Source organism: Symphalangus syndactylus, chromosome 10 (assembly GCF_028878055.3).
Source record: "Symphalangus syndactylus isolate Jambi chromosome 10, NHGRI_mSymSyn1-v2.1_pri, whole genome shotgun sequence".
NCBI lineage: Eukaryota > Metazoa > Chordata > Mammalia > Primates > Hylobatidae > Symphalangus > Symphalangus syndactylus.
The window spans coordinates 37,001,894-37,014,544 of record NC_072432.2 but is presented as its reverse complement, the minus strand read 5'-3'; the positions used below and the strand labels follow the sequence as shown (position 1 = coordinate 37,014,544).

Genomic DNA, 12,651 nt, shown 5'->3' with positions numbered 1-12,651 from the left:
CAGAGAAGTAGCACACAAAATTATATAGTCAGACGACCTCAGTTCCTCCACTTACTTCTCCGTGCCGCAGTTTCCTCACATACAAAATGTGGACAATAATGTTATCTACCTCATGAGATTAAATGCATTAATATCTACAAAGTACTTGAAACAGTGCCTGGCACAGAGTAAGGAAGTGTTTATTAAACAAAAACTCTCTGGGGGCAGACTGTATCAAATCTGCTTAATGGAAAACTCTGTTGATACACATGCACTTTATTTATGGAGAAATAACTTGTAACCCAAATACTTTTTAATGTTCCCTTAGGGTAAGGGAGTTAGCTGAAGGGGGGCAAACAAGGAGCAAATTATTCCCAGGTAGGAACGAAAAGCTAACAACTAAAGCAGGAAGGGAGCAGAAGAGAAACTAAATTGGCTTCAGAACTCCAAAAGAACATTCTCCAGATTGACTTTTGGTCATTTGAAGTACTATAAGACCTTCAGATCATCCTGAGTTAAAAGGACAAGAATTTTATAAATTTTCATTATTGATCCTCCAATTTATAACTTGATAGATTTGTAAGTAGGATAGATATTAACTGTTTTGAGAATATAAACTGGTATGTGTTTCTAAGTCAAGAATCTTTTTGTAACTTCCCAATACCTGTACCAAAAGGTTTCTATTACTTTTAAATAATTAACACATTTTTCATTCAGAGATTCTATTTTTAATAAAAGAAAATAATTAACATTACTTTTTTTTTTTTTTTTTTTGAGATGGAGTCTTGCTCTGTCACCTAGGCTGGACAGAGTGCCTATGCAGCCTGGGTGACAGAGTGATCGTGCAGTGGCGCAGTCTCGGCTCACTGCAACCTCTGCCTTCCAGGTTCAAGTGATTCTCCTGCCTCAGCCTCCTGAGTAGCTGGGACTACAAGTGCGTGAAACCATGCTCGGCTAATTTTTGTATTATTAGTAGAGACGGGGTTTCACCATATTGGCCAGGCTGGTCTCGAACTCCTGACCTTGTGATCTGCCCACCTCGGCCTCCCAAAGTGCTGGGATTACAGGCATGAGCCACCACGCCTGGCCTTTAAAATTACATATTTCATGAAGACAGTTCACATTTAAGAAACTGAATCCCAAGCATGAGTAGTTTTATTTCTCCACTTTTCAAAAATAAGCTTCAATATACATAAATTCTCTAAGGTCAGAATGAATGAAAGAGTAGAATAAAAGAACTATTCAAGCAAAAATGGCCAAGAGTGACACCTCCTCTACAGAAGTAAAATAAAACCGTCGACATTGCAAATAAAAATAAAATGATGAAATAAGAAAACATCTTGGGCCAAGAAGCAATAGCAATTGGTTATATTTAACTTAAATTTTATAACTGATTTAAGTAAAAAAAAAAAAACTAGACACCTGAAAAAAAATTCTTTATACAAAGAAATTGCAGAATAACTCTTTAAATAGCATAGAGTAGATTAAAGGTTGGCCAGGCATGGTGTCTCATGACTGTAATCCCAGGACTTTGGGAGGCCAAGGCGGGTGATCACCTGAGGTCAGGAGTTCAAGACCAGCCTGGCCAACATGGTAAAACCCCGTATCTACAAAAATACCAACATTAGCCGGACATGATGGCGGGTGCCTGTAATCCCAGCTACTTGGTAGGCTGAGGCGGGAGAATCACTTGAACCCAGGAGGCAGAGGTTATAGTGAGCTGAGATTGCGAGATCGCGCCACTGCACTCCGGCCTAGGCGACAGAGCAAGACTCCATCTCAAAAATAAATAAATAAATAAAGGAGAACATAACATAGATGAGAAAATATGTTCATGTCTCAAATTATTTTGAGTCTTTACTCAATTAGTATTGGACGATATTTCAGCTGTTAATTGGGTACAACATCCAAAATTAACAAATCTTCAATTATTTTATTTCAATTAATCAGATCAAAGATCTGTGAATTATTTAGTAATTTACGGCAAACTTATTCTGTACAGAAAATACTAAACCCACACTACATTCTGATTTCACAATTTCTTATTCAACATGAGATTCTTCCAGAGTTCACAAATACTCCCTTTCTTTTTTACAAAAATCTTTTCTTCTATGTACCGTATTACAGCATGAAAATCATGGATTACATATTTTTTTCATTTCTGTAGGAAAAAAATACATGTTGTCCACATTAGTAAAATCTTTGGGAGTTTATTCTGCCTTTAAAGAAAGCCTGCCTTCCCACAAATCTAGTATATGTAATTCATTTAATGTTTAATTTCATAAATACCAATAATCAAGCTAAAGTGAAATTGCATTTAGATCATTACAAACCTAACAGGTGCTTTCTTATAATCCAATACACTTTAAGCAATAAAACAATTCATATGAGATAAATTGTGTGAATAATAGCATTGAAAGCCTTTAATAAGCAATAATTGACATCTTTTTTATTAATCACAAAATGTTCAAAAGTTCAAAAATGAAACTGAATCATTTTCAGTGATTGGGCTCCAGAAAGTTAATTATTTAACATGGCAGAAAGCCTTTCACTGACCCTACTTCCTCATTAGCCTCATTATTTCCTCATAACCCTCATACTTAACGGTATATATTCTTGCCACGAAGAACATCTTTCTGATCTCTAAACTCTCTGCAGCCCTGACTCCAAGATTCCGCAGTGACTATTCCTTTACTTTCACATCCCTTCTCTCACTAACTTATTTGGTTAACTGCCACCCATATGTCAGGTCCTGGTTCAGTTGTCACTTCTCATAAAGCACCTTCACTGATCCTCAGGGCTGCAGGTAAGCACCTTTCCTATGTACTCTCACAGTACCGTGTTCTTATCTGTAATCGCCTATAGAAAGTTATACCTTCTTTCATGTCAAATCCTTAAGAAGCACAGTTGCCAGTATATTATAACCTTGTACCACCCACCATGTTCCTTGAGAGCACTGCATAAAAGATACAAGGCTACGAAAATTATACTACTACCGAACAGAAATCATTCCAATTATTTTCAAATACACGAGGCTTATCTGAGAAAACCAACAAATAACTTCACCATACTTGCACTTTTAACATTACTGAAGATAAAACCAAAGAATCAAGGTCATTCTCATATTTATCTAAAATTTAACAAAGGTCACATTTTCTTCAGAACAAAGACTCAAAATTATAAAATACTAAGCAAATGTTAGTCTACCTATCCCTCTATTTGTTTTAATTGCTTTTCAATCTTCTTGGCTAGAAGCTTGTTATGTGCAAGGTCACTTTTACATCTTTTTTGTTTGTTTTGGGGTGGTGGTGTTTTTTCGCCTTTTATTTTGTGTGTGTGTGTGTGTGTGGTTTTTTTTTTTTTTTTTTTTTTTTTGAGACAGGGTCCAGCTCTGTTGCCCAGACTGGAGTGCTGTGGAAATCACAGTTCACTGCAGCCTGGAACTCGAGATCCCAAGAAATTCTCCTGCCTCAGCCTCCTGCTCCTGTGTAGCTGGGATTAAAGGTGCACCACCATGCCCAACTAATTTTTCTAATTTTTTTGTACAGATAAGGTTTGACTATGTTTCCCAGGCTGGTCCCAAACTCCTGGCACCAAGCAATCCTCCTGCCTCAGCTTCCCAGAGCACTAGGATTACAGGCTTGAATCACTGCTCCTGGCCTTATCAAGGTTTTGTATAAGATTATGGAAACCTGCCCATATTAAACAACGAAGGAAACAAAAAAACACCTTTAGAGAAGGACCCCCTCTGAAACTTGTAAGCTGAAGCCTCTAGAACAAAACCAAATTAATATGAGAAGTAATTGGTGTCGAGAGGGTGTCTCTAATTCACAGACTCTGACTGCATAGGTATCAACTTTTTATTTAATAAAAACTATATTATTTTGTTCTGAAAATTAAACAGTTTAAAATAGTTTCAGTCTTTAGTTCAAATTCCTCTTATGCCTTCTCAAACTTTTACACTGAATGTTTTTCATGATTTGTTTTCCATTTTTCCTTACTAGCTTCCCCCCGGCATTTGTCAGGCACTTTGTTTACATGCTACTTTCACATACATTATCACCCAGTTCATTTCTTCACTCATCCCATCATGCATTCATGTACCATGTATTCATCAGACATCCACCATGTACAGGAAATAGGGTTTGCCCTTGCAGGTTTACCATATTAAAATAAAGTATGTTGTTTGGAACAGTTTTAGATTTAGAGAAAAAAAAAGCTGAATGGTAAGTACAGAGTTCCCATTTGCCCCTTCACCTCCCACACAGTTTCCCCTATTATTAACACCTTGCATTAGTACCGTATATTTGTTGAAATTAATTGCTGAGCCAACATTGATACGTTATTATTAACTAAAGCCCACAGTTTACATTGAGGTTAATTCTTTGTGTTACACATTCTACAGATTTCAACAAATGTATAATGACATCTATCCAGCATTATGGTATGATACAGGATATTTTCAGGTCCTAAAAGTCCCCTGCGCTCCACCTATTCATCCCTCTAACTCCCCAGATCTACCCACTTGCCCTGGGATTCACTGACCTTTTCACTGTCACCATATTTTTGCCTTTTCCATAATATCACATAGATGGAATCATACACAGCCTTTTCAAATTCACTTCTTTCACTTAGCAATTGGCATCTAAGTTTTCTCCATTTCTATGTGGCTTGGTACTTCATTTCTTTACATCTCTGAATAGTACCTCATCATATGGATGTACCACAGTTTATCTATCCATTCACTTATTGAAAGACATCTTGGTTATTTGGAAATTAAAAATAAAGCTGCTGTGGACATTTGTGCACGGGTTTTTGTGTGGACCTACATTTCCAATTCATTTAGGTAAATATCAAAAAAACGCATTTTTAAAATTTAATAAGAAAGTTAACACTTGATTTGTTTAAATGTCCTAATTTGACAGAAATTGCTCTTCTATTTGCATTTACTTATGAATATTCAGATAATATGGGATGCAAAAGTTTCTAATGGTTCTTGTTTCCTCAGAGGTCCATCTTGCACATTCAACTCACGCATGCCTGCAATTCCTGTTAGACAAAAAATTAGCCATTATTTCTCTAAATGTACATAGCATGGTAAAAATGCTCCCCAAAATTTAAATCAATCTATAAATATGCATTGGCTTTTACATTTTCCAGGGACAAACCTAAGCCAAATCAAGTCAACAATATTTATTAAGTACCCACTATGGGCAAATCATAGACCTTGTTGGCTGCAAACAGGGTTTTCTACTTGTCAGTGGTGTAAGAGTGTTCAGAATTCTGTCTACACCAGTGACTCACAATGTTCTTTAGCAGAAATTTCCATGAAAACCAAAGCAGTAAGTCATAACACTAAGATAGTGACTATATTACAGTCTTATAAATCCCCTTCCTCATCTTCCTAGGATCAGTCCTGATTTTTCTTAAAGCCTATATAAAACCAGGTATTTTTTTTTCCCAGTTCACAACATTGAATCTAGCATATAAAACTCCATTTGCTTTATATGGAGAAAGGGGCACTTCTTAATTCTGGCAACAAACATAAAAAATGAAACTTTAAAAGCCATTAGTAAAAAAAAAAAAAATTAAAGTTATTTTAACTACAACTTTTAAATTCAATGTTATGAAATAAATTTAACACTGCAATTATTTTGCCATATTCAGTTTCTTAATTATAAGCTTACAATGAGGTAAGCATGTCTTTAAAATATATTCAATTTTATTTAAAGATTGCTTAGTCTACCTGTCATTTGTCAGCCCTCTGCTATTACCCCATTACCCCAAATTTTGCCTCTCTCTAACCCTCAGAATTAGGTCCATTAACTGCCCCAAAGACACCTGATCCCCTCCTCATCGCTCCCTCTACCACCTTCCCAGCTGCAGTGGCTTAGAAATAACTGCTGCTCAGAAACAGACCTCTCCATATTGACCTTGGAGCTCTTAAACAGTGTTTCCTGAGACTCTTGCTCTGCTATAAAGCAGATTGTGGATACCACAGAGGTGGAATATTAGCTTCATTGTGTCCTGCAAAACAACTGATCATGAAGGTCAACCAGGCTTACCCATAATTCTGAGGTGTGTGAGCAATGTTATATATAGGTAGGGTTTGCGTGGGCAGTCCCAGTTTATGTCTGTTACAACTTTCATCTTCAAAGCATCCTGATTTAGACAATAAGTTAGAAGTTCACCCTGGTCATAAGCACCCTTCATTCTACACATTCACTTTACATTTTCCCTACCATCCCTTTAAACAATCACCCCCGTGGACGTCTGGCCCCCTTTGTGCCACTGGCTATCAAAACTTTCTGAGCTTTAACTACAAGGATCCTGTAGCCACCACTTTTCATACACACTATATTCTAAGCAGGCCCATTTTTAAATATGACATATTTGTTTTATGAAAACCGATCAATTTCCCAATAAAGCCTTTCTCTTCCAAACTAAAAAATGTAATTAAAATGTCTTGCATCAGACTTAGAAGCATAAAATTACCAGAAATAAATCACAAACCAATCACCTTCTCACTGAAAAAAGTTAGGACAATGTTCTAAAGTCAGAAATAGCAATTGTTGCAGGATTAATAGTAAAGATGAGTGTCTAGAATTCAAAAAGAAAAGGGTAGTCACACACACACAATTCAATTACATTTTACAAATGGCAAGGTCAAAAAAAAATGTGTGATCCAAGAGCAGCAAATGGATGAGTAACAGTAAGGCAGAGGTTCAAGGTGAGAAACGAGTCTGGGGTAGCTTAATTAAGGATCTAAGGAATGACATTTAGAAAGCAGAATAAAGTAACAGGCAACAGAAAGACTGCAGGAGGTCCTAGAGAGTTACAAGCAGAGTAAGAGCCAGTAAGCAGTTGACCAACATGATACCTGACTCTGCTGTGCTTGTGGGGCAGCCAATGATCAATTAGAATTTCCGTTTAGTAAAGAGTGGGAAAAAGCATTCCCATGACTCGCATGGGATAATTGCTAAATGGTTAATGCTGTATATAACTGCGTATTTTGTATCAGAGTAAGTATAGCCCTCCAAAAGATAACTTGCAGAGTCATTCACCAGCTTCAACTGAGCAGCCTGATTGAAACCAGCTGAGCCAATGACATCACCACAGGCTTTTTACTATAAAAAGGGCAAGCTCTGTGAGGTCAGGAAGTAGAACTAAGCTCCGTGAACAGAAGCCAAGCTGAAAGAGAGAAGAGCCAACAGAATTTCAGAGAAGAGACTCATACCAAGAAGAAGCTAGAATGAGCAATTTGCTCAGAGATGGCTGCAAAAGAAAAAGGCACACAATGGAAATCTTCCTGTAAGAATAAGGGGCTGCTGTTTCTCACTAAAGAAGTAAGTTATCTAAAGTGAAGTTTCAAAGGAGAAATTGACTGAAGCACTTTCACATTTTCAGTTCCTGGAACTGAAATCAACTATAACGTCATTGTGTTAGTAATATTCATGTAGTCTTTTCCCTCAATGTATATTAATTGAGCACTTACTATGGACCAGGCACTGTAGTAAGAAATGGGAACACATTAGCGAATAAAATGGACAAAAGTCACTGCCCTCTTAGAGCATATGTTCTTGGAATGTAAAGCAATAAACAGACAAATATATGGCATGTCAAATAAGCATTAGAGAGAAAATTAAGAAGAAAAAGTAGCTGGATTGAGAATAGTGATATTTGAGCAGACGTAAGGAGGTGGGGAGACAAGCCATGTGGGTATCTGGGAGAAAAGCATGGCAGAGGTAATAGCAAATATAAAGGCCTTGAGCTGTGAATCTGTTTTCTTTTTTAAATAAATATCAGGAAGGCCACCATTACTGCTCAGAAAGAACAAGGGAAAGCAAGAGTCTGAGTGTGGACAAGTTAATTTAGACAGGCAAGTGAAAGTGTTAAGCAGGTATTTTGTACATATGAGACTAGAGGCACTAAGGAAAGATTCAAACTGTAGATAAAAACTGGAAATGGGCCAGGTGTGGTGGCTCATGCCTGTAATCCCAGCACTGTAGGAGGCTGAGGCGGGTGGATCACCTGAGGTCAGGAGTTCGAGACCAGCCTAGCCAACATAGTGAAACCCCATCTCTACTAAAAATACAAAAATCAGCCGGGCGTGGTGGCATGCACCTGCAGTTCCAGCTACTTGGGAGGCTGAGGCTGGAGAATCACTTGAACCCGGGAAGCGGAGGCTGCAGTGAGCCAAGATCACCTCATTGCACTCCAGCCTGGGTGACAGAACCAGACTCCGTCTCAAAAAAAAAAAAAAAAAAACTGGAAACCAACAGTGTCATACATGAAAGAAGAATGCTTGAGCTCACTCCACAAGTGCATTATATAGAAAACACAAGGGGGCATTCCAATGGTTAAATGGTTAGAGGCTGGAGAAATGAAGACATATGAAAAAAAAAAATGAGAAAGAACGGCCTATGATGCAGAAGGAGAACCAACAGCATGTGATGTGCAAGTACTCCAGCAAAGAATGTGTTCCGGGAGAGACTGTGATCAGCTGTGTTAAATGCTATGCTAAGTCAAATTAGATGAGCCTGCTATTCAACTTGACAACACTGAGGTTATTGGAGACTTTGACAAAAGAAGGCTCTGAAGCAGTGAAGGAGGAAAAGCTTTGGAGAGGGTTCAAGGAAGAATGGGAGAAGAGCAATTTGAGACAGCGAACGTAGGTAATTCTTTTGGAGAATTTTGCTCTGAAGAGAAATGCAGCAGTAGCTGGATAAGAACATGGGCTCAGGAGAAGCTTTATTATTTCAAGACAGTAAAAACTATGGCATCTTCTGCTAATGATTATGATCCAACAAAGAGTAGAAAATGCTGATGCAGAAAAGAGGACTTCCTGGGGCAATGCTCTTAAATAGGTAAGAGGGGGTGAGATCCAGTAAAGAAGCCTTGGCTCTTCTTTGGTCTAAGTGAAATTTAATGTGTATGGATTATAATATAATTTGATTTGTATAAAAAAAATTCATATAATTGAGTTGGCTATGAATGAGAATGTATCACAAAAAATTTGCCACAACTTTCTGAAATTCTTAAGTTATTTAGGCTATGATACAGATGGTTTTTAAGTCAATCAAATGTAATAAGAAAGTGGTTAAACATTCAGCATCCAACTCAGGTAAGTCAATCGAATCTAATAAGAAAGTGGTTAAACAGCATCCAACTCAAGTAAGAAAACAAACTAGGTTCTTCCATAATTTCATTTTAATTTCATATAGTGAAAAAAGCATCCTCCCTAAATTAATCAAAATGCTTGTCTACATATAACAAAGACAGACTTGCTAGTTATTGACGGTCTTTCTTCCTGTACTAGTTCCCAAATGACAAACCTGGGGAGGAAAACAGAAGAATTTGCATTCAACATACATTCAATTAGACCTCAGGGGGCCTATAAATACACATTCATGGAGCTTTCCATATCTACAAAAATTGATATTTGATATCCCTCCACCCCATACCTTTTCCTGGGAAAAGCTAGTCCAGAGAATGAGAATATATTATCTTCGCATCTATGGCAAGTTTGAAAGTGACTTGCAGTTATTCTATATGAGCTTAGATAATCCACTACCAAAATCATTTTAAATCTAGCTTAACTGCTAAGGCCAATTTTGAGAAGCGTTTTTGACAGTCAAAACCTTGATAACCACTTCACACCCACTTAGAGGCACCTGCAGCCAAGAGCTAAGTGGCAACAGAAAAAAACTACAGTTTTTCTATCCTATCTGTGAAAACCAGAAGAATGACAAAGGTGATTAGATGAGTGAAATGTGATGAACAGACCTCACTAGAATTCATGTTAGATACAGGTCCAGACCTCTTCCCAGAAGATTGCTTTAAGTTGGTAAGACATGGACAATCAGGTCCTGAATTCCCAGTGGCCTGTTCTAAATGACAGTGCAGTCAGCATATTCCCTGGATCAGACCGATCTCAGGGCTTCCAGTCCTGGCTTCCCGTGTCAAGGCAGTGTCTGACTCACACTCATTCTGGGTTCTTCCCCATTTCTTCTTTGGTCTATTCATTTGTTGATTTTGCAACCCAAATAATACTATTGTCAATAGACGTCCAAAGACTGGGGTAGAATTAATTTAACATAATGCATGTGGCTGCTTTAACACCCTAGCAAGTTTCCCTTCCTAAGCCTGCTGAGATGCAGGAAGTAAAGCAAGGTTCCTACCCACCTCACACCACAGAAACATGGCTGATTTACACAGAGGAGGAAAACCTGTTTCCGGGGCAGTCCCCAACACATTTAGCATGGACTTTTAAAACAGCGCAACCAACTCTAATTTGAAATATAACTTTGATAAAATAAGCAGCCATTTTAAGTAAATGCCTTTCCTTTCTATCCTTCACTTACCTGAGTCAAGTATTATTTGGTTCAAATGTATTAAATAACAAGAGTTAATTTTATAGGTTCACATAAAACAATTAACACATTCTCAATCAAAGCTCTTTCTTTGTGCTTTAAAAATGTAAAACAAAACAAAAAACCCTTGAAAATCAAAACCTGCACTACTCAGTTTTCTCACAAATTATTAGTATTACCACTTTACAGGAAAATAAAAATTTACAGGAAAGCGTCAAATTTCAAAAAGATGGTTTTCAAACACTTGGTTTTAACATGTAGCTGGTCAACAACATAGGTTCAGATTAAAGCAAGTATCTACCCCTAATGCGGCAAATAATTTTGTGACTTGAAATAGCAAAACATCTAAGCCTTGGTATCAATACTCTCTGTAAAAAGAGAGCATTGTCTAGCATGGCTCATATTGTTGCTTTTGTCTATAATGTTCTTTGATTTCCTTCTACAAAATGTTATAAATCATTAGTCTCTCAGGTTAGTAAAAGTTTACTCAACATAGAGTGGTATTTTTAATTAGCAACAAAAAAGGTAAATAAGTCAGGTGCAATACAAGTAAATTAACAAAATAAGAGTATTTTAAAGTTAGAAAAATCAGTGCTTGCAGGGAAAAACATATTTCTCTTAAGTAATGTGGCAAACCACTCTTAAGACTGCTGCCTGGCTCCACTTCCTCCTTCCCTGGGAACTAGCAGCACTCTGGCATGTAGGCAATCATTCTGCAACCCAACCTACAGTTGATTGATTTGGAGGGTAGACACCAAACCCATGTAAAGACAATCAGATTTTCTCTCCCTGGAAGATGCCATTGTTAACTGATAAATCCAGGTTGGGTACCACTAATAACTAAGTCATGGTATGACTCTGAAGAACACACCACTACTGCTTCTAAAGCAGTCCTTAGTCCCTAAGGCCACCCTGGTTTCTTCTATTCTTCTCAAGACCAATGTTTCAGTTACTCCCAGGATTCCTTTAAATCCTAAAAATTTACATTTAAATTAATTAAAACTAAATAAAATGTAAAATCCAGTCTTGTAGTTGAACTAGACATATTTCAAGTGCTAAATAGTCCTATATGACTACTGACTACCATGCTGGATAGCTCAAATTCTCTAAACATTTTCCTCATCACAGAAAGTTCTAATGGACAATGATTCCCCAGAACCTTCTAATAAATTTCCTCTTTTCTTAAACTGCTAGAATCAGGGTTTGTTTTATGTGTCTTTGGTTTTTGTTTGCTTTATATTTGTATCCATAAGCGTAATCAGGAAGTATAATGGTAACTTTCTGGAAATCTTGTATAGCATTTCTAGCCAATTTCAAGGGTTTCAAGTCTTGGAGTTAACGTTACTTCAAAACTTAAAAGTTTACTCACATGAGTCCTGGACACCTCCTGGGTCACAGAATCATGGAATTTAAAAGCTTGGAAAAACCTTAGGATATATCTAATTCAATTTCCTGGGTTTTTTACACATGAAGACATTAACACCCACAAAGCTTGTAACTTGCTTTTGTTTCTGAACAGTACTTAAATTTGGCTTAACAGATTATTTAACACAAGATAAAAAAGATACCAACTAAAATGTAATATAAAACATAACTCTGCAAATCTCATGATTACACAAGTAACAAAGCATGAAGTTTAAATATTTATTTACTCACCAAGCTGTTACTACACCAACTCCTTCCTACTCCCCACCCCCATGTCTTTTTTCCCCCTTATTTATTTTGTAAGGTGCATTTCCCATGGTTACCATTGTTTTCAATGTCATAGTTACCCATATCTAAAAGGCACAGAAAACATTCTGTACTTTCAAATCTGGGAGCAACTACATTTTTTTGTTTTAATTTTTATTTTTCACTAGAACCTTTATGTTCAAATATTCCACATGATTAGTCATCTGTACAGATTGGAATCTGGATAGCTGAAGATGTTTTTATTCAGTTGCTTTTAAACAAATAGTAACCAAACATCATTTAAAATATGGGGATTAAAATGTCATACTTATTCATCAATAGATGTCAACTTGCAAAAGCAAGTTCCTTTGGCATCTTCTTAAGAAACGTATTGTTTCTAACAACAGCAAGAAAACCACACAAACACAAACACAAATACTGATGGGAGACAAGGATTCTAACCCTCTACTTGCACTCATTGTCTCACACCTCAATGCACTAAAATCTGTAACGTCCACACAGCACAGAGATTTTACAGGTTTCTTTCAGGTAAATACAGAATTCAAAATTCATGCAATATTAATTTTGACATAAAGGATTATGTTTAAATAATTATTATACTTGCTTT

The 12,651-nt window shown here is 36.9% G+C and overlaps 1 protein-coding gene across 5 annotated transcripts in view; it reads right to left on the bottom strand.

The window, feature by feature from the left end:
• Positions 1–12,651, bottom strand: part of PPP3CA (protein phosphatase 3 catalytic subunit alpha) — a 335,211-nt gene that overhangs the window by 255,146 nt on the left and 67,414 nt on the right. The window contains exon 1 of one of the 5 annotated variants that reach the window (XM_055296908.2): positions 12,009–12,067. The exons of the other annotated variants lie outside the window; for them this stretch is intronic. The gene's annotated coding sequence lies outside the window, so the exon portion shown is untranslated. Of the gene's footprint in view, positions 1–12,008; positions 12,068–12,651 lie in introns of those variants that run through there. 5 annotated transcript variants of the gene reach the window in all.